Source organism: Heloderma suspectum, chromosome 11 (genome assembly GCF_057233095.1).
Source record: "Heloderma suspectum isolate Gila_16-S chromosome 11, 16-S_ref, whole genome shotgun sequence".
In the NCBI taxonomy this organism is placed as follows: Eukaryota; Metazoa; Chordata; class Lepidosauria; order Squamata; family Helodermatidae; genus Heloderma; species Heloderma suspectum.
The window spans coordinates 34,416,380-34,437,337 of record NC_139468.1 but is presented as its reverse complement, the minus strand read 5'-3'; the positions used below and the strand labels follow the sequence as shown (position 1 = coordinate 34,437,337).

Below are 20,958 nucleotides of genomic sequence, written 5' to 3'. Positions count from 1 at the left end.
AGTGTTCTGTGTGCTGTAAGGCAGAGGCAGAAAGAAGGTAAATCTACTTCTCCTGGCAGATCTCTGGGTGGCTTGCAGTAAATCAGCAAGGATTTCTGACTCCCAATCGTTTAACAAAAGCAGCAACAAAGTGAACCCCCACCCACCCAGCTGGTATTGCTAAACTGAAAATAAAGGAGGGGGTAACCAGGAGTGAATTTTTGGGTGGAGGGATTGCAAGCTCCATTCAGTACTGTTACTCAAACTCTTGGACTCAGAATATTTTAATTCTATGCACCTAATATGCACCTAATAGGCTGGAGGTTCTGATGTCAGTGGGGCAGTGAATCTGCTCCAGGTTTTAGTCAGAACCAGTCAGAACTCTAAAGGAGCTCTCCAAGCTGCTTTAGAGTCCTGGCTGGCTCTGACTGAAACCAGGAGTGGATTCACCAGCCCACTGACACTGGAGGCACCAGCCTCCATAAGAACATAAAAAGAGCCTTGCTGGATCAGGCCAAGGGTCCATCTAGTCCAGCATTCTGTTCACACTGTGGCCAACCAGCTCTCAACCAGGAACCCACAAGCAGGACACAAATGCAAGAGCACCCTCCTGCCCGTGTTCCCCAGCAACTGGTTTACTGTCCAGTTGCTGGGGAACATAAGCTTACTGTCTCTGGTGCTGGAGGTAGCACATACCCATCAGGACTAGAAGCCATTAATACCCTTCTCCTCCAGGAAGTTGTCCAATCCACTTTTAACATTATCCAAACTGGTGGCCATCATTACATCTTGCAGTAGCAAATTCCATAGTTCAACTATATGCTGTGTGGAGAAGTCCTTCCTTTTCTCTGTCCTGAATCTCCCACCAACCAGCATCATGGGATGAGCTTGGGTTCTAGTACTTTGAGAGAGAGAGAGAGAAATGTCTCCCTATCCACATTCTCCACATCATGCATAATTTTGTACACTTCTATCACATCTCCCCTTACCCTCGTTTTTTCCAAGCAAAACAATCCCAGCTGTTGGAACCTTCTCTCATAGGGGAGATGCCACAGCCCCTTGATCATTTTAGTTGCCTTTTTCTGCACCGTTTCTGGCTCTACAATATCCTTTTTTTAGGTGTGGTGACCAAAACTGTACACTGGTTCTGTGTGCATGGCAGGCTTCCCAACCAGATGCACTTTAGAATAGGTACGTTGGACTGCAACTCCCAGCATTCCTAGCCAGCATTGCCATGATAGGACTTGTAGTCCAATGCATTTGTGGCGTGGGGGCAAGAACTTGGGGAAGGCTGGTTTAGAGTGTCAGATTAAGGCTGGGGAAACCTGGGTTCAAATCCCCACTTAACCATGAAGCTCATAGGTTGAACGCAGGCCAAGCCTACCATGCAGTGCTGTTGTGAGGATAAAATGGGGTGGGGGAGACCATGTACATCAGCCTGAGCACCTTGGAGGGCAGCAAGATAAAAATAAAATAAATGATAAACTCTTGCGGATTGCTGTGAATTATGTGAGCAGCCATATAGCTGGTTGTTTGGTGAATATTTTCTCTATGTGGTTAGTTCTCTGGCTGTGTGTGTGTGTGTATGTGTGTGTGTGGTTACTGTCCCACATCCAAGTCTCAATGTCTCTGGTGCTCTGAGGTGTAGTTTTTTTGAGGGATGAGGTTGAATTTCTAAGCGGTTCCCTGTTGTACGGCAAATGCTACGAGGCTGGTGCAGGGCAGGTGAAACCAACCTACCATGTTCAGGGGGCAGTGCAGTAATGTGCATGCACATGGGCACCATCAACACATAAGTGCAAACATTTTACTAGCCAGGAGAGAATTCTGGAAAAACAGATGAGTTTTCCCTCCCCCCACAAAAAATGCTCACTGAGAAATCTCGTAAATATTCTGACCCAACTCCAGTTGACTTGTGCACTTGAATTGTGTGCATTCAAATGACCCCCCTCAAATGCCCATTTGGGCAGTAGAAAAGGGGGCACTCACTGTTTCATTTTTCAGGGCCAAGAAATTTGCTTCTAGGTCCAGGGACAGGGAGGCTTTTCCTCACCCAGTGGCGGTGGCTTCTTGGAACTTGGATATTTTATTTTCTGTCCCAGCAACAACAGAACCCCTCTCTCGGCAGCCCAAGAACAGACCAGATACCACCTCATTCAAGAGCAGTGAGAGGGGGAATAAATGGTTGCCATTTTTAAAAAGAAATGGAATCCCTCACTTTCAGGCAGCAGCAGAATTAAGTCAAACAAACTGAAAGTTCCAAAAAGGCATGACTGCCACTGTTGAGGATAAAACTGACTAAAACCCAACGATCAGCAAAATCACCCTTTGTTCAGGGGTCCAAAATTACTTGCCCCTTAAAAAACATTACAGAATTGGGATATTTTTCAGTGCCAGTACAGACATGTTCACAAAACAGGGTCACCAGATCTCAGTATTTGGGTTGAAGTGTTAGGATTTATCCTTCTTCTCGGGATCTCAGGTATAATCTCAAGGTGAATTGCTGGAATCAAGGTGGGGCAAGCCACTTCCATTTGGCTTCAGAGTGTTTGCTCTTCACTCCACCCCTCGTGTTCATCAAATGACTTCTGTAAAGCACAGCCATGCTCTTTGCCTTACCTCCAACGATGCCCTCAAGCTCCACCCCTGATCTGCCAGGCTCCGCCCTCAGAGATTCAGGGTCTGTGCCCCAGTAAACTCCCAGACCCTCTCTCACAGGGGTTCATCATGGATGAAGAACAGAGAAGCGTTTTGAAGAGTTCAGCCTTTGCCTCCATCTGACCCTTTATGAAATCCAAAAGTCAGCTGCCCAACACAAAGTAATAGATACACGGACCAGGTGCAACCAGAACAGAGACTCCTTTGCTGACGTCCATGCTAGAAATACACCTTTCCCACCTGCCTTCTCAATCCAGAAGCAACAATGTTTACTGAAAGGGAGAAGGTATGCCCTGATGGCATTACCTGATCTGTGTGGAAAGATGCATTAATGCGGTCTCCATTCCACCCTTGTGAGTATGGATTGATGACGCTTCTTGCTTCTGAGCAGACATTTCTCATGCAACAGAATGTCCCTAGTCTGGCAGGACATGACACCACAGATTATTGCCCTCCCCATATACATGTTCCTTGTGTCCACATGTCCACATATACACCTCTCGATGTGCTTGCATGTACTTTGCAGCCCTTTTACACAGGACAAGCTGATAGGAATTCAGGTCGTCCAGACCCAAATTAACCAGCAAAAAGCTAAACACTGCAGAGTTCTCTCGCTCTTGTCTTTTTCTTTTTGCTCACTTGCTTACGTTACTTTGTACGCCATGTACAACGATGGCATTATATAAATACAATAATGAAAACTAGCTATCATCCAAAACTTCTCACTGTATTGGGAGGGGGCAGGGTATTTTCAGCAGCACCCCCATCCCCAATCTTCTCAGTGATGTTTTGGCAATACTTGCAAAAAGCATTCACATTCCTCTTTACGTCGCCTCCTCTTGCCGTCTCTCTCACTTGGTTTGGTTTGCCGCGAGGGATGTCATCACATAGCCCAAATCTGATTGTCTACATAGCATTGCGATACCACCCCATTCACTATGTATGGGCTGTTCCTAGGAAGCATTGCCCTCACTCTTGACTGACTTTACTTAGCCAAATCTGATTGGAAATGCAGCATTTTGGCACTATCCCATCACACTCATGATCCCTAATGGGCTGGAATCACCCACGATACTAATCCAGGGACCAGAAATGACCAGTAACTGAAGGCGGGGGGATTTGCAGCAGAGGCAGGAGAGGTGCACAGGATTTTTTTAAAAAGGAGGGAGTGAGTATTTTCACCAGTAACTTCTTTTTTCCAGGATTCACACACACATACACACACACACACTATTCACTCTCACCCTCCACCCACCACTATTTTGAGCCATAACAGCTGGCCCAGCACTAACATTAACCAGGTCTTCCCCACCCTACCCCCATCCCAGAAGAGTCTTCCAGGTCCTTCATTCCCACTGCCTCTATTTATACCCCCCCCTTTTTTTTTTTGCAATGCCAGCCATATGCCTCTTATCAGTGTAGTGGTTTTGAAAAAAGCCAAACTGCCATTTTTTATTTTTTGCAGCCTTGTACTTAACCAAATAAACAGTAAGCACCCCCCCCCTCAAAAAAAAAAAAACACTACGGCATGATGTGTGTGGGGAGGGTAATGGAGGGGGAGAAGGAGGTCTGGGGAAGACCTAACTGGGTTGCCATTTAAGAAGTGTCTTCAACAATGCCATTCCCTCCCAAACCTCCCTTTTCTTTCACCCACCTCCCCCACCCCCACCCTCACACACACCAATGTCTTGATTATGGCTCTGCGTATGCTGGTCAGATTCTGGGATTAATGATGGCTAATTTGCCTGGGGTTGGTGCTGCCTAAGCAGCAGGTCTCCTCCGCCACCAGCTTTCGCTGCCATATGGGCCGAAGCAGCTGTTTCAATTACTTTCTGTGCCCAGATGTGTCAGGCGAGACACCGGCGCTCTGCGGGGTATGCTCAGCCGCTTGGCAGCTAATTACTTCTACCGCGTGTCAGAGCGCGGTGCTGGATACTGTAAAAAAGGGTTTGTTGTGTTTTTTTTAAAAAAACAACAACAGCTGAATGCCAGCTGTCACAACGCCTCACACTGATTTCAGCCAGACAGTCCGTGACTAGAGCTTAACTCTCCTGTCTTTGAGACATGGAGTACTTAGTTTGGATAGATGGATGGAGGAAAGGATGAAGGGGAAAGTGGAAAAGAAGGAAGGAAGGATGGATGGAAGGAAGGAAGGAAGGAAGGAAGGAAGGAAGGAAGGAAGGACAGAACAAACAAACAAAAGCTGGGCAGGGGGATGGAAATGCCTAAACTTCATCTGTACAACAAGTGATCCACCAAGCCAAAAATAGGGATGGATGGATGGATGTATGGATGGATGGGCAGATTATTCTATGTCCATGTCTATTATTATTATTATTATTATTATTATTATTATTATTATTTCTATACCATCCCATAGCCAAAGCTCTCTGGGCAGTTTTCGAAAGTTAAAACATTAAAATACAGTGTACAAAGTTTAAAAACCATTTACATAAAAGCATAGGACAATATATTCAGTCAACATATGTCCAAAAACAACTTTGAATTAAAACAACGATAAAACAGCACAGCTTAAAACAGCTAGGGATGTTGGAGAAATCCTCCATGGACCCCAGTGAGGCCGGATTCTATTGAATCCGGCCCCCTGAAGTCCATGGAGGATCGGATCTCCTATCTTTTCTTCCAGCGTGAAGTCCTCGCCGGCGGATCCTCCCTGCTGCCGACTCCGAAGACCCAGCGATATGGCCACCATGGCTGTATTGCCGGACTGCAGACGCAAATGGCGTCCGCTACACCATTTGAGTCCCTGCTCTCTAACGTGATAGACTACGTAAATCTTTACATAGCTTATCATGGTAAAGTGCAGGGACGCAAATGGTGTCCGCTATGCCAGTCTCCATCTGCGGACGCAGACCGGCCGCGGCCTGAAGTCCGGCAGCGGACTCGCCGCAGAGCGGAGCCAGCCAGGGAGGATTCCAGGGGGAGGACCGGATTGCCTCCCCCCCCTGTGGACCCCCCAGCAGACCCAGGTAAGTGGGGTTCATACACCCCTAAGAATAGCACAGCTTAAAAACAGTATACAAATGTCAGCAAAAGGAACAAGAGTTCTAAAAAAGGGAAGGCCTGCCGGAATAAGAGAGTCTTTAATTCCCGCTTAGAAACCTTCAAAGAGGTCAGCAGGTGCATTTCAACTGGCAGGTCATTCCACAACTTAGGGGCAGCAAAGGAGAAGGTCATCTTGCTTGTGGCTGCCAGTCTCACATGAGGCAGTCAAAGCAGAGAGCCCTCAGAGAAGTTTAGGTGGTGTACTGTGGACTGGGACATAGGGGAGAAGGTGCTCCCTATGGTACCTTGGACCTAGACCATCCCATGTAAGGCTTAAGAGGTAAGAACCAGCACTTTATATTTTGCTCAGATACAAATTGGCAGCCAGTGCTAAGATTTTAAAACCGGTGTAATATGGTCTCCATGCGATGTCCCAGAGACCAACTAAATATAAAGGTAGGGATGTACGAAAGTGACTTACCTGTTCACGGATTCTGTTCGCAGTGGGGGGGCGCTCCATCCCTCTCCCCAGAACCCTCGATGGGGGGGAGGCGATCCAGTCCTCCCCCCGGGATCCTCGACAGCCGGCTCCGCTCCGCAGCCAGGCCATGGAGCAGCCAGCCAGGGCCGTAGGCAGACGGATTTCTGGCTGTGGATGGGCTGCTGTGGATGCAAATGGCGGCCGCCATAGTGGCCACCATTTGCGTCCAGCCAGGCAGCTGTAATAGGCTACATAAGAATTTACGTAGCCTATCACGGCTAACCCCCCCCCCCCAAAAAAAGCAGCATACGCAAATGGTGGCGGCTATGGTGGCCGCCATTTGTGTTCTCTATTTTTCACCTTTCTAGCCTACGTAAATATTTACGTAGGCAATTACGGTGAAAAAAATGGAACCGCAAATTGTGTAGTGGATGCTATTTGCGTTCTTTTTTTTTTCACCGTTTTATCCTACGTAAATATTTACATAGGCTTTTACAGCAGGGAAAAAAAAGAAACGCAAATAGCGCCCACTACGCTATTTGCGGTTCCCTTTTTTTTACCCTAATTGCCTACATAAATATTTACATAGGCTAGAACGGCAAAAAATAGAGATCGCAAATGGCAGCCACCGTAGCCGCCGCCATTTGCGTACGCTGGTTTTTTTGTGGGGGGGGGGGGTTAGCCATGATAGGTTACATAAATTCTTACATAGCCTATTACAGCTTGAAGGATGGCAATGGCGGCTGCAGCAGCCCATCCGCGGCCAACCAGAAGACCTAATCCGCCGAATCCGCCCCAGGTAAGTTCCATCCCAGGGGATTCCACGGGGGATTCCACGGGGAGGCGGGGGGGCAGGAAGCCATTCCGCCACGGATTCTGGGGGGCTGTCTCACTGGAATCCATGGCAGAATTCTCTGTCATCCCTATATAAAGGCAGCCCCAAGTACAGCGCATTGCAGAAATCAAGCCTAGAGGTTACCAGGTCTACTTTGCATGTGTTCAGTTGCCTGTCCTGTCTCATTTCTCTATTAATTTGCCATTTATTTGTTTTCGTTTTTAAAAGATCTGCACAGAAATACATATGGAAATACCTATTAAACGTGTATTTTGAACCTATCTCCCACCAAAATATGCATTTCCAAAAGTATTGTATCCTTAAAGAGTGCATTTTATACCCATTTCCGCATAGTTGTTGTTTAGCTAGGAACTGCTTTGCAAAATTTAGATGCTCCAATCCACGCATTCATCCAGAAGGTACAGTTCAGGTCGGTTTGCTTTGGATCGGGGACCAAATTAAATGCGTGGTACCCCACCCCCCACCCCGATGGCAAAATGCTCTCGCTAGTGAGGCCTGCCTGGTGCCAACATTGTCATCTTTCCTCTACTCCTAGGCGTTTGATGGCATAGGATGGAGCTTTTAATGTCAACTGTTTTATCGGGTCCTAGTATTGTATTGATAACCATTTTTAGCAGTTTGCAAATGTGTGTGTGTGTGTGTGTGTGTGTGAATAATTTTATATTGTGTTTTTATTATGTTGTTTTGGGGGGTTTAATTTTGGTGAACCACCCAGAGAGCTTTGGCTATTGGGTAATATAGACATGAAATAAATGAAATGAAATGTCAGTGAAATCTTTGAGTATCCCTAGCCTGAGACAGTTTGTCAGATGCGGGGAAGATATCTGCTTTGCTACCTAGCTGGAACTGAAAAAAATGGAGGGAGTGGCCATGATCCTTTTGAGGTTCACAGCAGGGTTCTTGTGCATCCCTACTCTCCACACATACCACTGGACCTCTCTGAAGACATTACAAAGCAGAAGCTCTATACAGATGTTATAATGATCTACACACATAGGTTGGGGTAGAGGCTGCTGATGTGATCTCCCTCCACCCAAGCATTAGGAAATCTGAAAGGGGCTAAGAAAGGCATCTTCAGAGTCTTGCAGAAAACCTCTGAGACCACTGTTGAAAGTGGATTAGTCTTGCACTCATCACAACAGTCTCTTGAGATAACTGCCATAAAACCTGTTGGTTATGAAATAATGTGTCACTAAAATGGTTTTGATTATCTCACTGGAGAAACCATAGGTTATGTTGAGGATGTCCTCGTCAATGTTCAAGCAATCAGCTGTAGCACCCCTCATACTGCTGCCTGACTGAGCCCTGAAGCAATAGATCCAGAGTTTGGATCCAGGGACTGATAACCTTCTAGATTTTATTCTAGTTGTATTTCTATATTGTTGTTTTAAGCATTCATATTTTATATTGTTTTGTGTTATACTTCATGGTTTTAATCTTTGTGAACTGCCCAGAGGGCTTTGGCTATTGGGTGGCATAGAAATGAAATAAAATAATTATACATACATACATACATACATACAGTACATACGAGGCAGATCACATATTGTGCAACTTCTTCCCTCATTGCCCACATTTCGAGTGGGACACAAGCGGTGTGGGAAGGGACTCAGGTAGGGATTGCAGGAGCTGGGTAGTCTGGGACAATCCCCATATTATCTCTGATTGGAGAGTACAAGGGGTCTTCCCTTTGCTTCACTTGAATTCCGATGGATGGTGAGCAGCACAAAGGGTCACCCTTTATTATCTCTGATCAAAGATACCATGGGGATTCCTCTCCCCCCAGGGGGCAGGGCTTGGAGAAGAGGTGGGGCTTGGGGAAGGCAGGGGGGCTGCGGAGGGTGCTCAACCTTCCGCAGCTGGATTAGGCCCACAGGGCAGAGGTTGCCACTACATAAATACAATTTGTCCATTCCCACTGAAGTCTCTGGGTCAGCTGATTTTGAAGGTTTTCTGTGTGCTTCAAGCTGTACTTGGTAATATCCAAATCCAACCCACATTTCCAGAAAGTAGGTGATAGCTCCTTGTCAGGTCCTCAGACCCAAGGGCAGGCAAGTGCCTGGGAGGGTGCCCAGCTTAGTGGTTGTGAAGGTTTGGGGCCTACGGAGGCAAAGGGGGGAAAGATCATGCTTAGAGGCCTGGAGTTTTCTGCTGGGAGAGGATAACACTGAGAGGAGTAGTTTCATTTCTCGGGTTAAGTGTCAGTTTCATTTCTCCACCTAAGTTTCATTTCTTCAGGTTTGAAGCAGTACTTTTGGTTTTGAGGGAAGAGGGTATATAAAGAAAGACCAGGCTGCAGCCAGAACAAGAAAGAAACAGCCAGAGCAGAGCCTGAAGTGAGAGCAGAGTCTGAAGAGTGAGCAGGAAGAAGCAGCCTAGAAAAGTCTAAGAACAGCTAGGGTGAAGGAACTTGCATTTTGCAACTTTTATTTTCTTTTAAGGTCTTTGGATTACTCAGCATTATTGTGTAAATACTTTTAGTTGTAATTTGTTTGCTTTAAATCTGCTAGTAAACTGTTGTGGTTAAACTCTGTGTCTATAGTGTCAGTCACCCCACGTCTACAGGCTAAAACCCACATTACTGGGAAGGGGAAGTTTAAAAGAAGGAAGGTGGGATTCTTAAGGAGGCAAGAGATCCTTAAGGAGTTGCTCAGGGAGTTCAGGTCATAAGGGGAACCTTGACAGTGGTAGAACACAGGCTTTCCATGAAGAACATCCCAGAATTGTCCCTGCCATCTCAAGTTAAAAGGCTCTCTGGTAGGAATGGATACACCTGTCAATTTCAGATTCTCTCACTTTCTCATTTTTCAAGTCTTAAGTTCAGTTCATCCTGGATGTTGAGAATTTTTTTTAAGTCTGCGTGAAAATTCATGAGCATTTTTGTGCACATTACTCCCCATATATACATGTTTGCCTGATATACACATTTTTGCAAGCCATTTTCCTATGTCATGCATTGTTAATGTGTGTTTTTTCCTCTAATATATGCATTTTTGTATACATTGTTTGGAGAACTCAATTGCAAGATGTGGAGAAGTGCAAATTTCAAAGGACAACTAAGTTTCAGTTCACATAATGGTTCAAAAGTTTGAAATTAGGGAAGTTCACATTAAAATGCAACCTGAATGATTTCCCCCATCCCTAACCTTGGGAAGCCTGGCTGGGAAAGAACTTGGAAAGCTGATGCCCAACAGAGTGGACGACACTGGACTAAGCGGACCAACAGTCTAGCAATATAAGGGAGCTTCATTTATTAATATGCATGTGAAGATGCTCCTGAATGGGTAACTTGCCCTCTACCACTCTCCGCATTATTCCTCATCCATAATCTGCTCAGACTGAAGAAGTGCAGTAGATATGAGAGCTTTTATATGGCAGGCAGTGGTATGGGATTGACCCTTTGATATCACCTGATTCCCTGGTCCAGGAAGATTCTGGAATGTGATGATACTATCCCACCATGAACCACATGCAGAACAGTGGTCCATCTGTCTGATCTCAGAAGCTAAGCAGGGTCATCCCTGGTTAGTACTTCGATGTGAGACCACCTGGGAATCAGGCTTCCTGCACTGAGCAGGGGGGTGGACTTGATGGTCTTATAGACCCCTTCCAAATCTATGATTCTATGATACCCTCTTTTGACCAGCAGGGCTGGTGGTGTAGAGAGCATGTGCTGACTCACAGTCACAGGTAGGGATGTATGGATTGTAAAATCCACTCAGTCTGTGTTTCACAGATTGTCAGACGCCTTTCGTTCCATCGTTTGCCCACAGAGGGATGCAAATTTTTTTTCCGTCTTGCAGAAAAAAATGCAAAGAATTATGTGAATATTTACGTAAGTATTTACATAATTTACCTCAGTACATAATACTTAGTGTGTTGTCCCCCATTCCAGTCAACGTTTCCTCAGCAGAAACTTATGTATTTTTCTATGGATTTATATGCGTAAATTCTTTTGGTGGGGGGGGGACATCCAAAAGTCCATGGACTCCACATGGCCTGAGGGGGGTGCTCTGCAGTAGATTCCACAGGTCGGATTCTTAGAAATCCGAGCTTCTTTTAATCCATCTCGAATTTCTCCAGTATCCCTACTCACAGGGCTCCCAGTTTGAGCATTATGGTGCCTGTCACATTGGAAAGCTTTTGTCAGGGTGGAAACTGAGCCCATAGAGCGCCAGAGCAGTTCTGATTCTGAGGAGGAACAGCAATCCATGGGAGAGGAGCTCGCTCATCTCTCACAAGCACAGCAGCCAGCAGAGATTCCTCCTGCCAGCATTCCTAGGATAGATAGTGACCCTGGCAGCGAGAGAACGCTGGAGGGGGGCTTGCAGACGCAGGGAGCGGCGACAAATGGAGGGCGCCAAAAGGAGGCGCTCCACTCCTTTGGCGCGCAAACAACAGTTGCATCCCGAGGACCCAAGGGAAAGAGGGAGGATCTCTCCCTAGCCCATAAGTTCAGAGTCTTCCCGCGGTTCTCCTTCAAACAGGGACCAACTGCCTTACCTGGAGCTTAGGGCTACTCTGCTATCTTTCCCGAGTGTTGTTCCTTGCTTAGTCACTAGTGATTAGTATCTGTAAGAGTCATAAAGTAATAAAGCAATAAAGACTTGGAAAGAATCCTCATCGTCTGTGTCCTGAGTTGGCTATTGGAGGGGACTGCAATAGGCAGCTAGGGCGCTCCTGACAGCTTTTGCCAGAAGTCTAGAATTACCACTACGTAATGGGAATCCATTCTTCTCCTTCTCCTTCTCCTGCTCCTGGATATAATTGTAATGCCCACTTCAGAGCTGTGAAGAGCAAGCTTTTTTCCTGCAAAATATAAGAATCAACCAGATTTTCTAGGAATCAGCTTGGATGGATAGATGGATGAATGGATGATTGTATCCATCAGAGGAAAAATCCTGTTCTTGGTTATGTTTATGGTCTCTCCCTGCCCACCCCCACTTCTTCCACACAAGGCTTAATTGCAAGGTGCCAAAGCTCAAGGCAATCTGCAAATGACAGTTTCTGTCTGGTGAGCCCTTTCTCCAGGGAATAGCTGCAGGCTGTGAATAGGGACTACGGAAGTAAGAGGAGGACCTCAGCTGCTGTATCAGACTTGTGGTCTATATAGTTCAGTATTGTCTACACTGATTGGCAGCAGCTCTCCAGGGTTTCTGACAGGAACCTTTCCTAGCCCTACTTCATGAGAGCAGGGTTTGAACCTAGGGCATTTTGCATGCTAAGCATGTGCTTTCTCACTGAGCTATGGTGCTAAACATGGGAGGAGAATACAGATTCTTGTCCTCTTAAACTAGGTGCCAGTTTAAAGCTGGTACCTGAAGGATTGACTTCTTCCATTTATACCTGCCTGGACCCCAGGATCATCTTCAAAGGCCCTTCTCATAGAATCATAGAATAGTAGGGTTGGAAGGGGCCTACAAGGCCATCGAGTCCAACCCCCTGCTCAATGCAGGAAGACAATTCTCCACTTGTTCCTGCCAAATGAGGCGAGGCAAGTGATACTAAGAGGGGGCTTTTTCAGTGGTGGTGCCCATGTAGTGGTCTTTTCAACACCAGGTGAAGGTCATTTCATTCTCCCAAGCTTTTTAGTCTTTCCACTTAAAAAAAAAAAAGTGTTAGTAAATTCTTAGATCTTTGCAATTCTACTGGCATTTACTTTCGTTTTATTCTGTTGCTTTAAATGTTTTAGTATTTATCTACATTATGTTTTGTTATGCTTTTGTATTTCCTGATTTTTCGTTTTGTTTTGTGAACCACCCAGAGAGCTTCAGCTCTTGGGTGCTATAGAAATAATAATATTAATAATAATAATAATAATAATAATAATAATAATAATAATAGACCTATTTGATTGAGATTCCAATGGCACCTGGATTTTTGCACTCCTGTAAATGTTCTTCTACCACTAATGCTTACTAGGTCTCAAACTGTAGTTCAGAGAGGCATGGGGGGCGGGGGGTTCTGTTTTGCAGTCAGATTAAATCCCACTTCACACTGCCTTGGCAGCAAGCAGAATCTCTAAAGTGGGCATTGCAATTTATATCCATCTTAATGGCCTTTTTGCAGTGCCTTGGCACGAAAAGGCATTATGAGGTCCCTTAGTGTTCATGTGATAGACCCACAAATCTATTTTTGGTTATGTGAGCATGTGACAGATCATTAAAAGACTCAAAATCAATTCCTTGAATTTAGATGGGGTGGGGAACGGGGGAGCTAAAATAAGACTGAAGACTGTTGAATCTTCCAGGACATTAATAACCAAGAACCACTAGAAATAACCATGGCAACAAACAGTCGCTAAGTACACTACAATCACCCTGATTACCATAGAATTAGCACAAAGCAAATGTTTATTTTCCTAAATATGCGTATTATGAAGGTGATGAGCACATTGGTAACTATCCCAAATTACAGAGTAGGGGCCGAAAACGGCACTGGCATTGCAATAAATGCTCTTCTCTGCACTTGTTTGTTCTGATCTGTGTAAGAAATATATTTATAAATGAACCTTTCCGCTCTCAGTGAGTTCTGCTAATTTGACAGCTGAAACTCTGTTGTATATGCCAGTTGCCTGGCAGATAATTAAGACCTGCGGTGCTCGTTGGCACTGGGATTGACGAAGACTTGCTGGCCACCAAAGGCCCGAACCTCTTTCATGCAAAGGTGAAGGCCTGCACGTTTTATGGGAAGACAAAATTCCCTGGCTTCTAGCCCTTTGGCTGGTTACAGCTAGCCACTGCCATGCTGGCCTTGGGTCAACAGCAGAGCAGCATGCCCAGGGCTGGTGTTGACCTGACCTGGTCATGCATATGTATGACTTCTAGCCAATCGATTCCTGGCACTGCAAGCAAAGGATGGCAGAGGTCAACAGTTGCCATGCTTTCCAGGATGACTGGCTGGCCGTAGTCTGTGGTCCTGAATGGACTTGGTTCTAGATCCATAAGAATCAGTACCTGTAACAATGGGAAGAAAGTGGAAGTGAGTTTCTCTGATCTGTCAAGAGGAACATGGGAAGCTGCCTTATACCGGGTCAGACCATTGTTCTGTCTAGCCCAGTGTTGTTGACACTGACTGGCAGCATCTCTCCAGGGTTTCGGGCAGGAATTTTTCCAGCTGTACCTGGAGATGCCAGCATCTAAATCTGGAACTTTCTCCACGCAAAGCTCTACCACTGACCCACAGCCCCTCCCAAGCTCATGCACATATTACATCTACTTAGGCAAAAATGCTAGGCATGCTCACTCTTTTTTGTTCTCTCTCTCTCTCTCTCTCTCTCTCTCTCACACACACACACACACACACACACACACCAGGAACTATATTGCTGGATCAGATCAAAGTCCAACTGGTCCAGCATTCTACATCCCACAACAACACCGATACCTCTAGGAAGCTCATGGACAGAGAATGAAGGTGATGTCCCTTCCATGTTGATTGCCCCAGTACCTGGCATTTAAATGTATATTGCCACTGGTCATAGAGGTTTGATTTAGCTACCATGGCCAATTGCCATCAATAGATCCCCGTTAGGGAGCAATTCTATGGCTCCTAGACAGAGTCGGGGGGGGGGGGTCATAGGATCTTTTGGATTCCTGGATCTGAGGTTGGAGACATCGGTCTGACCTTAGACCCAGGAATCTGAGCTTCCCATCCCCTCCCCCTCGCAGGCAGTGTAGAGAAAACCACTCCAGTTGCCTCTACGATCTCACAAAAACAACCTTGGAGAGGAGGGAAAGGGGGCACTCAGGTGGATGGGGAGGGAAGGGAACTAGGGAGGCTGGCTTATGATATATCCTCAGGCCTCCCCAGCCTCCTTCCCTCCCATTCTGATGCACCCCAGCTAGATCAATGAAAAAAAAGCCTTCTAGCCAAAATACAGAGCGGGAGGAATGCAGAGGCAAAGATCACCTCCACCACTGCTCCCGCTCTGCATTAGATACCCATAAGGCTCATAGTTCAGAGGCTTACAGCCCTCCTGATAGGACTGCACCCTGAATTTACCTATAGCCACTTTATAAGTTAGTGGCCATCATCACACCTTGGGTAAGCAAGTTCTGTCCGTTACCTATGCCTGAAGATGCTCAGATAAAGCAGGGATGGAAGCCACACAGGTCTTAATTTGTGCTGGGCCTCAGACCAAGGATGCTTTTTTTTTTTAACCATCAGCAGTAGGGTGGGCAGGTGTCCTACTTTACAGAAGACAGTCCTCTATTTTGGAAAGCTGGCGGAGAAAAATCCTGTATGTGAAGGTGTCCCCGGTTTGATGGGTGTCCAGTCCAAGTCTGGTTTGAAGTCAAAGAACCCTATGGAGGGAGATCTGGTGGGGGCCTTGAAGTTGCCCATCAAAGCTAGCACCTGGACAGAGCAGCCACACAGGTCACCTAGTCAGTCCGCTGTACCATGGTGAGATGTCTTCTATTTCTATTTCAATCACATTGGTTATTTTGAAATTTGCGCCTAGGCATATAAATCTGCACATGAAATGTTATGCATTTCTCCTTTATTGTGTAAGTAGCCACCCTAGTCAGCCAATAACCCTGCACCCCACCCCCAAAAGTAAGATTAGAGGATGCCTTTACCCTTCCCATTAAATAGCTACAACACATTTGAGATTAGGGAGAAATGGCTTCAGGGTCTAAGGACATGGTGCCTAGGAAGATGTGAGGCCTGACTCACCTTATTTTGGAAATGAAGCACTGAAGCAGGCCTTGGCATGAGAGATGTGTGGGTCTCATGTGCTTGGAACACAGGACAGAGAGAATACTCAAGGGTTCTTGAGCAAGTGGAAGCAATCCAGTGCCAGGTGCTTAGGCCAAAATTAGTCAGGTACCTCAGAGGGGGCGGATGGCCTGCAGGTCAACAGGCTAGGGAAGGCAGTTGGAATCCAGAATCTGGAAGCAAAGAGAGAGCACCGTGTGGCATCTCTGGCAATGAGTTGCCCATACTGAGGGAAATCGGCAGGTCTGAGAGTCTCTGTATCCCTCAGTAGCACCCAGCTGGCCCTCCAGCACCACCTGGCTTCTCAAGTCAGGAAGATTATGCGATGCCATGGCAGACTTCCAGCTAGGGACGGTGGAGAAATCCGTCACAGACTCCAATGAGGCTGGATTCCTTAGAATCTGGCCCTCGGAGTCTGTGGCAGAATGGACTACACCCCACACCACCCCCCAAGCCCCCCCCCCAGGACTGACCCTACCTGGCAGTGGCTGCTCTGGGTCGTTGTCTCCATCTGCTACCGGGCTGCAGAATGAAATGGCGGCCGGTGTAGCGGCCGCCCTTTGCGTCCCTGCCGTGGCCGTGATTGGCTATGTAAATATATACGTAGCCTATCATGGCAAAGAGCAGGGACACAAATGGAGTAGCATATTATGAGCTAGACAGAATTGCTGTTGGGTGATTGCCCAAACTGTTGAAATGTTATCCCCAGTTTATTACTCATTAATGATTCACTGTCAAATTGGAAGAAGGCCAGGTGTTAAGCTAAAAACTGTTTTCACCTGTGATTCAGGTGAAGGAGTATATTTGCAGCTTTGCAGGTAACACAAAGTTAGTGTATCGTACATCTCAGTTCCCTTTCCACTGACTTCTTCGGTACCAGACCCTGACATCAGGGTCATGCCACCTTCTGATGCCTCAGCACCATGGCAACGTATTGTTACTGATTCTTTTAATTGTGTTGTTAGGAGTTTGGGCTGTCCTGATTACTGTGAATGAACCAGGGATTTACTTGTAACTGAAATCCTTTTGAGTGGTCATCTGCGTACTTCGGGGAAGGGAGGCTTCCATTGTAATACGCCATTTGCCTCCCTGCTCTTTTCATGATAGGTTACGTAAATATATATGTAGCCTATCACAGCCTAACGTAGGGATACAAATGGTGGCCACTACGCCGGCCGCCATTTGCGGCCGCAGCAGCCCAGCAGTGGACAGCAGTCTGCCTGCAGATGGGCCCAGCTGGTGGCTTCATGGACTCACCGCAGAGCGGAGCCAGCCAGACAGGATTCCGGGGGGAGGGAGGGATCGCCTCCTCCCCACAGAGGACACCGCCACCCGGAATGGTGAGCAGGGTTCATACACCACTACTAGGGATGTCGGAGAAATCCTCCATGGACCCCAACGAGGCTGGATTCTATTGAATCTGGCCCCCTGAAGTCCGTGGAGGATTGGATCTCCTACCTCCACCTTCCCTGTGAAGTCCTTGCCGGAGGATCCTGCCTGCTACTGGCTCCGAAGCCCCAACAATACAGCCGCCATTGCTATATCGCTGGCTGGACTGACGAACTGCAGACACAAATGGCATCCGGCATAGCCGACTGCTCTTTGACATGATAAGCTATGTAAATCTTTTTTACGTGAAGGAACAGGGGCTCAAATGGCATATTTGTGTCCCCGTGCCTTCACGCGATAGGCTATGTAAAGTTTTACGTAGCCTATCACATCAAAGAGCAGGGACGCAAATGGCATCCACTACACTGGACGCCATTTGCGTCTGCAGTTCGCCAGTCCAGCCAGCGATACGGCAATGGCAGCCGTATTGCTGGGGCTTTGGAGCTAGCCAGCAGCTCCGCAGAATTGCAGCGGAGCGGAGCCAGTCGGCAAGGATTCTGGGGGGAGGGATGGATCGCCTGTCCCATTCAGCAGGAGGGGCTGCCCCTTTGTGTAGCATTCAGAGGGGTCTAGAGTGGTTATCGTGGGGAGAAGACGGTGTGGAAGTCCGCCTCTGCCAGTCTAGTTGCAGGCACCTCAATCTGGATCCAGCCATTGACTATGTCTTTTGAGAAAGAATAGCCATTTAAATACATATTAAAGGCTAATGCACATATGGTAAGAGGAATGTTTTAAATGTAAATCAACGGGAAAATGGAATGCAATGATGGGTAAATACTTGCGCAAGAGACACAGGTCAGAAATAAACAGATTCACCCATCCTTAGTTGGCAGGATGTGCAAAGCCTGACAGGCACTGAGGAACTTCCCTGCATGCTCTGTTATTTATATTTATTTATTCATTCATTCATTTCATTTCTATACCGCCCAATAGGCGAAGCTCTCTATTGTTACTCAAATTGTAGAGTAACAGCAAGCCTCAGGTGTTTATACTGGAAGAAATGGGAGGCAATTGGTTCCTTCTGATCACCTGGCTCCCTAATGAGAAAGGTTCTGCCCAGAGGATTCTAACCTGCTGGCTTGAAAGAACTGTAGTTCAACCCTGTCCCTATCTCAGCAGCTGTCTTGATGGCACAGTGCATAAGGAGCTGGTAATGGAACCCCAGGGTTCCTGATTCAAGTCCTACAGTACTATCCATAAATGAGAGAGAGAGAGAGAGAGAGAATATTTCAAAATAATCATAACACTGTAGTGAGATGTCAAAGCACAGTGGTGTAAGACCTCAGCAGAAGCTCTTGGACATGTTTTTTTACTAAAATGAATCAAGTCACAGAATGAATTGTGTTTAAGTGACAGTCTTACAGTCTAACAGAGATACGGAAGAGTGGGCAAATTACCGGAACTACCCTTTGGGAAGAAAGCATGAACTATCTAAACTGGATAAAAAGTTTTAGGAGAATATCCATATATTTGGAGGGGGGGTGATAATTTTAGGATTGGCAGATGGAATGAGGGAGGACGTAGCCCTAAGCAGAAAGTTGTATTTAAGCCAAGATGTCAGCTTGGGAGGTAAGGGCAACTGAAGTAACAGGGTGGCGGGGAGGAATGTTATTTAATTATGGAATCTGACAAGCTCACTGAAAGCTACTTTTATACGAAGCTAGGAAGAAAAGAGACAATGTCAGAAAATGAAGCTTATCTTTGTTTGGTCCAAAGGGTGAGGATGGAAGAAGACATGGCCAGTGTCAGAGGTCGAACAGAGTAGGCAAACGCTTGGGCCCCTCAAGGTCCTACCAAGCCAGCTGTACAATTTTAACTTTGTGCTGGACTCCCAGAAAGGTTAGAAGTAGTGTGAATCTATGGGAAGGGTTGGAGTCTCTCATCATATTGGGCAAGAACCAGGCCCAATGAAAGGGAGTGAGGAAGGATCAGTTGAATGCTGGGGGACAGAGTTGTGTCTTAAAGCATACTGATGGTCTGTGTACCCTGCTGCCCCTGTCTACCATCACCCCTACTGGGCCTCAACAGATCCTGCCTGTGAGCTCAAAACTATGGAGCTGGCCCTGGAAGAGGGAGAAACATCTTTCCTCCAACCTTGTTTTAAATCCATTAGTTCTGAAGCAAGGAGAAAAATATTTCAAGGGGGTGGATACCATGTCTCTTTGTATTAGCTGGATCAAGAAGTGGTAGGAGAAAAATAACTTTCTCCCAGTGGACATAGCTAGCAGTCATGAACAGTTCTTTTGCTCTATGCCTTAGATTGGACCCATATACTCCAATTCATGGCTGAATGGGAATATGAACCCAGATCTCCTTAGGGATGGGAGAATCACTGAAACCTGAGCTTGTCAAAGCTCCCTGAGATCCACCTCAAAGCTCAGTCTACCTCACTCCAATTTTCGACTACGATCTGTTTCTCTTTCTGTTTGAACAAAAAGTGCGCATTTTGGAATGCATTTTTTGGAAGTGTACACCCTAATGTGCAGTTTCCCCCCATAGACTACAGTGTGAAAATGTGTATTTGTAAAAGGTGCACAATGTTCCAAGTGTGCATATCTTCAAGTGTGTATTTTTCAAATACAAATGCAAGATCAGGAACATGTGAGCTTTTCCTGAAAAACATGCTCATGTTTGCATTCGGAGGTGCAAATGGGGCAAATTCAAGCAAAATTTGAAGCAAATTTAAATTCTCTTACATCCCTATGTATCCTTAGTCCAAACAGATCCTTATGTTGTATATATACCTTTAGATACAAGAAACCAAGCTACTTTCCTTCAATGTTCTCCGGTCTCCGATGGCAGTGGTTGGCAGACTTCAGGCTTCTGGGATACACTTCATCTTTTTTACCAGGACTTCAAGGTCCACCAACTGGAGTCAGGTGCAAAATAGCAGCTCAGGGTAGACATACACCCAGTAGAATTAAGAAAGAGGGTGCTTCTGAAAATTTGTTTTCAGTATCAAAACTGTAAGCAAGTGTAAAGTGATTCACATTGGAGCAAAACATCCGAACTTCAAGTATAACTTGATGGGATCTGAGCTAGTGGTACCTGACCAAGAAAGAGATCTTGGGGTTATGGTGGACAGTTCAATGAAAATGTCACCACAATGTGTGGCTTCTATAAAAAAGTAGGGATGTACGAAAGTCCCCTTACCTGGCTCCACCAGGTTCTGCTGTGGGGGGAGGCACTCCGTCCTCCCCCCCAGAATCCTGGCTGGCCGGCTCTGCTCCGCGGGGATTCCACGGAGCCGCCAGCCGGCTCCGCCAGCAGCCGGACATCCAGCCGCTGGCTAGCAGGGACACAAATGGCAGCGGCCGTAGCTGCCACTGTTTGCGTCCCTGTAGTCAGCCGTGATAGGCTACGTAAAGACTTACGTAGCCTATCACGTCTGGCTTAAAAAAAAAAACGCGCATACGCAAATGGCGGTGGCTATGGCCGCCACCATTTGCGTTCCTTATTTTTGGCCGTCTTAGTCTACATAAATATTTACGTAGACTAAGATGGTGAAAATAAGGGGGAACGCAAATAGCGTCCGCTACACTATTTGCGTTCCCCTTATTTTCACCGTCTTAGTCTACGTAAATATTTACGTAGACTAAGACGGCCCAAAATAAGGAATGCAAATGGCGGCGGCCATAACCGCCGCCATTTGCGTACGCGGTGGGGGGGGGTTAACCCAGCCATGATAGGCTACGTAAATCTTTATGTAGCCTATCACGTCATTGTTGGGGGTTTTTTAACCCAGCCATGATAGGCTACGTAAATCTTTTATGTAGCCTATCACGTGGTTTTTGGTTTTTTGGTTTTTTACAAGACAAGACTGCAAATGGCAGCAGCGGCAGCCAGTCGGAATACCAGCCGCCGCCGC

General features: G+C 46.4%; 1 long non-coding RNA gene across 1 annotated transcript; it reads right to left on the bottom strand.

Annotated features, from left to right (window-relative positions):
* Positions 1 to 13,305: 13,305 nt before the first annotated feature.
* LOC146337243 (uncharacterized) lies at positions 13,306 to 16,271 on the bottom strand. The gene is made up of 3 exons (XR_014785259.1): positions 16,180 to 16,271; positions 15,660 to 15,874; positions 13,306 to 13,936 (listed from the first exon to the last, which is right to left on the bottom strand). It is a non-coding gene; the product is annotated as an uncharacterized LOC146337243 (long non-coding RNA).
* Positions 16,272 to 20,958: the final 4,687 nt, after the last annotated feature.